The 6,129-nt window shown below is 37.7% G+C and overlaps 1 long non-coding RNA gene across 6 annotated transcripts in view; it reads right to left on the bottom strand.

Moving 5' to 3' along the window:
* LOC112586240 overlaps positions 1-5,145 on the bottom strand; it is a 381,631-nt gene extending 376,486 nt beyond the window's left edge. For 3 of the 6 annotated variants that reach the window (XR_003110685.3, XR_006552462.2, XR_006552458.2), the window contains exon 1: positions 4,444-5,143. This is a non-coding gene — a long non-coding RNA (uncharacterized LOC112586240). Of the gene's footprint in view, positions 1-4,443 lie in introns of all 6 variants that reach the window. The other 3 variants (XR_006552459.2, XR_006552461.2, XR_006552460.2) reach the window with 3 other exon arrangements.
* Between the last annotated feature and the right edge of the window lie 984 nt (positions 5,146-6,129).

Genomic DNA, 6,129 nt, shown 5'->3' on the forward strand with positions numbered 1-6,129 from the left:
GCATCTTAAACTGGCCTTTCACACCAACAGAGGGTCTCCCTAACTCATGGTCAGACACAGCATCACCATCTCTGCCAGTCTGCTGGTCTACCTGTCCATGCACCTACTCTGCATCCTGAAACAGCCCAGACTCACCTAAGCAAGAAGCTGTGTGTGCAGCTTTGTGTGTGCCTGATGCTTCTGCAGCCTTCTCTTCCAGTCCCCCTCCTCAGTGCCCTGCTGGACAGACCTTGCTTCGCAACTGCCTCAGGGAAGGGGACAAGCAAGCAAATGCGGGGCCGGGTTCTATAGACTGCAACCCAAGAAAACTGCTACCGTGGAGACCACTGCCACACAGGCCAAAGGCCATGCTCCATCCCACCCCTATTACACTACCTTGACACCAAAACCAGGTAAAGGAACCACAAGAAAAGTATAGATCAATACCCCTGATGAACACAGATGCAAAAATTCTCAATAAAATATTAGCAAACTGAATTTAAGAACACAGTAAAAGTATAATGTGCCATGCTCAGTGGGAGTCATCCTGAAATGCAATAATGGTTCAACATAAAAAAGTCAATTACTATAATTTATCCCATCAAAAAATTAAAAAATCACATAATCATTATAATAGACACAAAAAAAGCATTTGACAGGACATAATATGCTTTCATGATAAAAAAAAATCTCTTAACAAATGGGTATAGAAGGAACACACTTCAACATAACAAAAGTCGCATTTGGCAAACTCACAGCTAACACCATACACAACAGAGGAAAAAATCGAAAACCTTTTCCTCTGAGATCAGAAACAAGCCAAGGACACCCACTCTCACCTCTCTTATTCAATTCAGTACAGAAGTTCTAGCCAGGGCAATTAGGCAAGATAAAGAAATAAAACACATCTAAGTCAGAAAGGAAGACATAAACTATTACTTTTTGCTGATAATATGATTTTATATATAGAAAAGTACAAAGAGACAGCAACAATAAAACTCTTGGAACTAATCAACAGTTTTAGTAAAGTTGTAGGATACAAAAGTAACATACAGAAATCAGCTGCATTCCTTTACAATAATGATGAACCACCTGAAAAAAAAGTAAAACTATCTCATTCACAATAGCATAATAAATAAAATATTTAGAGTTAAATTTAACCAAGGAACTGAAATATCTGTATAATTAAAACTCTAAGATTTGCTGAAAGAAATCAAAGAAGACACAATTTTTTTAAACCCCATGTCCATGGTTTGGAAGAACCAATATTGTTAAATTATGCTGCTCAAAGCCATCTACAGATTCAAAGCAATTCTCATCAAAACTTTAACGTCATTCTTCACAGAAACAGAAGAAACATCCTAAAATTTGTGTGGAACCACAAAAGACTCTGAATAGCCAAAGCAATCCTGAGAAAAAGAATAAAGTTGGAGGTATCATGCTTCCTGATTTCAAACTGTACAACAAAGCCATAGCAATAAGAACAGTATGGAACTGGGAACTGGCGCAAAAATAGACACATGAACCAATGGAACAGAACACAGAGCCAAGAATTATATCCTGGCACATACAGTTAACCAATATTCAACAAGGAAGCCAAGAAAACTCAACAAGGAAAGACCGAGTTCTCAAGAAATAATGCTGGGGCAACTGGAGAAGTACACACAGATCAGAAAAACGGGATCCTTATCTCACACTACTCACAAAACAGTAACTTGAAATGAATCAATGACTTAAACATAAAGCCTGATATCATAAAAATCCTAGAAGACAATATAGGAAAGAAGCTTCTTGACATTGGTCTTGGCAGCAATTTTTTTGGACATTATACCAAAAGCACAGATAACAAAGCCAAGAATTAACGAGTGGAACTACAAAACTCAAAAGCTTCCCAGAGCAAAAGAAACAATTAAGAGGGTAGCACTGACATATCACCATGTGTAAGACAGCCAGCCAGTGGGAAGCTGCTATATAACAAGGGCGCTCAGCTCGGTGCCCCGTGATGACCTAAGGCGTGGGATGGGGAGGACGGGAGAGGGGTTCAAGAGGGAGGGGATATATGTATACTTAAAGATCATTCATGTTGTTGTACAGCAGAAAGCAATAAAACATTGTAAAGCTATTCTCCTATAATCAAAAATAAATTTTAAAAAATAGATAACTAATTAGAACCTGCTGTATAGCACAGGGAACTCTACTCAATACTCTGTAGTGGCCTATATGGGAAAAGAAAATTTAGAAAAAAGAATATATATATATATATATATACACACACACACACACACACACACACATCTGATTCACTTTGCTGTAATCAGTGAAAATTTTAAAATGCAGTAAAAATTTTTAAAAAGAAAAGAAAATGAAAAGATTACCTACAAAAAGGGAGAAAATTTGGCAAACCACGTATCAGATAAAGAGTTCATACCCAAATTTATAAAGAACTCATACAAGTTAATAACCAAAAAAAACAAACATCCAGTTAAAAAGTGAGCAAAAGAACTAAATAGGTTTTTTTCAAAGAGGACATCAAAAGGGCCAACACACACAGGAAAATACACTCAACGTCGCTAGTCATCAGGGAAACACAAATCAAAACCACACCGAGATACCACTTTGTACTTGTTAGAACAGCTAACATCAAGAAGACAAGAGAGAACAGGTGCCGGCAAAAAAAAAAAAAAAAAAAAAATGTTAAAAAGGAAGCCCATGTTAACACTGTTGCTGAGAATGTAAACTGGTCCAACCACTGTGGAAAACAATACAAAAATTCCTCAAAAAAATTAAAAATAGATCTAGCCCAGTTCAGTTCACTCAATTGTGTCCAACTCTTTGCGACCCCATGGACTGCAGCACGCCAGGCCTCTCTGTCCATCACCAACTCCCAGAGTTTACTCAAACTCATATCCACTGAGTCAGTGATGCCATCCAACCATCTCATCCTCTGTTGTCCCCTTCTCCTCCCGCCTTCAATCTTTCCCAGCATCAGGGTCTTTTCAAATGAGTCAATTCTTCACATCAAGTGGCCCAAGTATTGGAGTTTCAGCTTCAACATGAGTCCTTCCAATGAAAGGATCGAGCCCACAGTCCAGCAATTCCACTTCTGAGTATAAGCCCAAAAGAAATGAGAACAGAATTTTAAAGAGCTATATCCTATTTTTTTTGAAGTATTTATTCACAATAGCCAAGATATGGAAACATATCTTTTCTCATACCTTTGGGAGTAGAAAAAGCTGTAATTATTATTGATACAATAAATGAGTCTGAAAAGTAGAATTAACTCTAAGTCATAACAAGTGAAAGATTACTCTGTTACTTCCAGTGAAGATCACAGCCTAAAGATATACAACTACATGGCTGAATGAGAAAGAGAGAACAGAGTAAGAAGGGAAATGGGGCAAAGGAAAAATAAAGGTGGAATATGCCACAGAGAGAAAAAGACATGGGTCTCTAGCCTTCCTCAACTCTGATGGTGACCTTGGTAAAGCTACCACAATTCTTGTCTGAAATTATATAATACCCTGATTGGTGGAAGTAAGTTATTATGTGTCCTTTGTATTAATACAAAAGGAGAACAGAAGATTTCAATTATTTTTGAAGAACACCTGAAGCATAATCCTTTGGAAATCTGTGGATTATATACAACTAGCCCGCAAGTATTTACTAAAGAGAAGAACATGGCAAAGTTTTTTCTTTCCTTTTTGGCTCCTAATTGTCTCAGAATTCCTGACATAAGTAATTAGGCAAAAATAAAATGCAAAAGGAATTCCTACTGGCATTTGGCAATATAAATATTATGTGTACAGGGATGATGTTTTGTTAACATCCTGAAATCCTCTGTTTTCAATTTCCTCCATTCTTTTATATAATAAAGTTTTAGTTATGTCTCCGGATACAGGGTAAACTAGGCAAAGTTTAAAGCCCTGCCTTCCTAATTAGTCTTTTTGTAAAATATCCTAAAAGTCCACTTAATTGATTCCTTCAGGAGTTTAAACACAATGGCACTAAAAAATTTACATGTGATGAAATGCTTGACATAAGACTCAAATAGTGAGGTTATGCCATATTTGTCTGGTCTTACTTGAAACATCCATTTTCCAATCTAACGGAGCAAGTATTCAGTTTTCCAGTTCTTTGATTAATATTCCTAATGACCAAAAAAAAAAAAAAAGAGTGTGATGGAGTGTTTTTTTGCAACTCTGAGAGATTATGCCAATCTTCCTTAAACAGAACACTATCCCTTAACCACATTTTTATTATGTATTATAGCCAATTGAAAAATCACTTACAAAAGACTTAGAAAAGACACTGACACACACACAGGAACATTATTCAGCCTATAAAAGGAAGGAAATTCAACATGGACAAAACTGGAGGGCATAATACAGGGGCTGAGGACATGCTTAGTGAAATAAACTAGTCACAACAGCACAAATACTTCATGATTCCACTTATATGAAGTACCTGGAGAAGTCAAATTCACAGGAACAGTAGCTGGCAGGCAAGTTGCGAATCCTCCAGTGTGGGTGGCTTCCAAAAGCTGTCAGCAGGGCCGCCGCTGACCGCACAGATTCACCCATAAAATGGCAACGGCTTTTCTAAGGAAAATGGTGGTTTCTAACCACGAAACCTCCACTAAGTCAGAGCTGTTGCACAGGAAGCCCCACACACGGACCACACTCCTCTTGGGAGCCCCTTCGGGTTGAGGTCCCAGTGGGTGCAAAGCCACGCAAAGCCTTGGCCTAGTGTCTCTCCAACCTCCTGCTGCTGCGCATGCAGCCGACTCAGGCTTTTTAAAGCAGGCACGTGCGAACTAGGCACGTCATCAAGAGGCGCCACCAGAACTGTTCACCCCGTGAAGAGGCTTGGAAGCTAGTTGTCTATTGCAGAATGAACCCAAAGTACCAGCAAATGGATGTAGTTCCTTTGGCTGTGAAATAATGTGCAAAGCTGTATCGTTTTCTTGGGAAATGGTGTTACCCTAGTGAAAGAAAAGTAAAATTTACACTTTCTATTGTATGAAAATAAAAAGAAATCTTGAGAGCAGAAAGTAAGATTGTGGGAGGAGCAAACGGGTAAAATGCTTGCTGCTGCTCCTGCTGCTAAGTCGCTTCAGTCGTGTCCGACTTTGCGCGACCCCATAGACGGCCTCCTGCCAGGCTCCTGTGTCCCTGGGATTCTCCAGGCAAGAACACTGGAGTGGGGTGCCATTGCCTTCTCCGGGGTAACTGCTTAATGAGTACAATTTCAGTTTTGCAAGGCAAAGAGTTCTGGATGTGGATGGTGTTGATTGGTAGCAAAACAATGTGAATAAACTTGACACCACTGTATTGTACACTCAAAAACAGTTAAAATGGTAAATTTTTGTTTTTTTAATTTTATCATAATTAGAAATAATTTTTAAAAGATTCATGTTTTCTTGATCTTACTCCAATTATGTGTTGTCTATTCATCTTTTCAAAAAGGCATAGAAGTAAGCAGGAATACATTCTAAGCGATTCAAATAATGCATAATTGTTAGAGCAAAATAATAAATTCCTCCTCAACTGGTTCTTTCCCCAGGGTCACAGGTGATGGGTATTCTAGTTTTTATTGTCTATGGGATAGGTATAAATCTAGAGATAAAATGTATGTATTTGACATATACTTATTATTGGATATGATAATGTGATATCTTTTAACCTAAATGGAGTCATGTAATGTACATAGTTCTCAGACTTGCTTTTTAAATTTAATGTCTTAGAGATATTTCCAACTTGATGTATACAGCTTTTCCTCATTGTTTTTAACAGCTGCACAACATTCCGTTGATGAATTTGCTACCATTTGTTTAACCATTTCTCTACTAATGAGACACTGAAATTGTCTCTTCTTTCATTTTCAAACGTTTGACCTTGGTAAAGGTCCAGTCTGCTGAATAGTGTACTAAAATCTTTGCATGGAAGTATGCCTAGCACCTGGCATAGTCCCTCAAAGGTATGTGAGTTAAATAACATCTTAGATTCAGGTTCTTTGACGCTTTGACTTCTACTTACTATACCTTAAAATAGTAAAGAAAATCTGTGTGTGTGTGTGTGTGTGTGTGTGTGTGTGTGTGTGTGTATATATATATACTTAATACATACCAAATATATAAATATGAATTATAAC

The sequence above is a fragment of the Bubalus bubalis genome, chromosome 7 (assembly GCF_019923935.1).
Source record: "Bubalus bubalis isolate 160015118507 breed Murrah chromosome 7, NDDB_SH_1, whole genome shotgun sequence".
NCBI classification, from domain to species: Eukaryota; Metazoa; Chordata; class Mammalia; order Artiodactyla; family Bovidae; genus Bubalus; species Bubalus bubalis.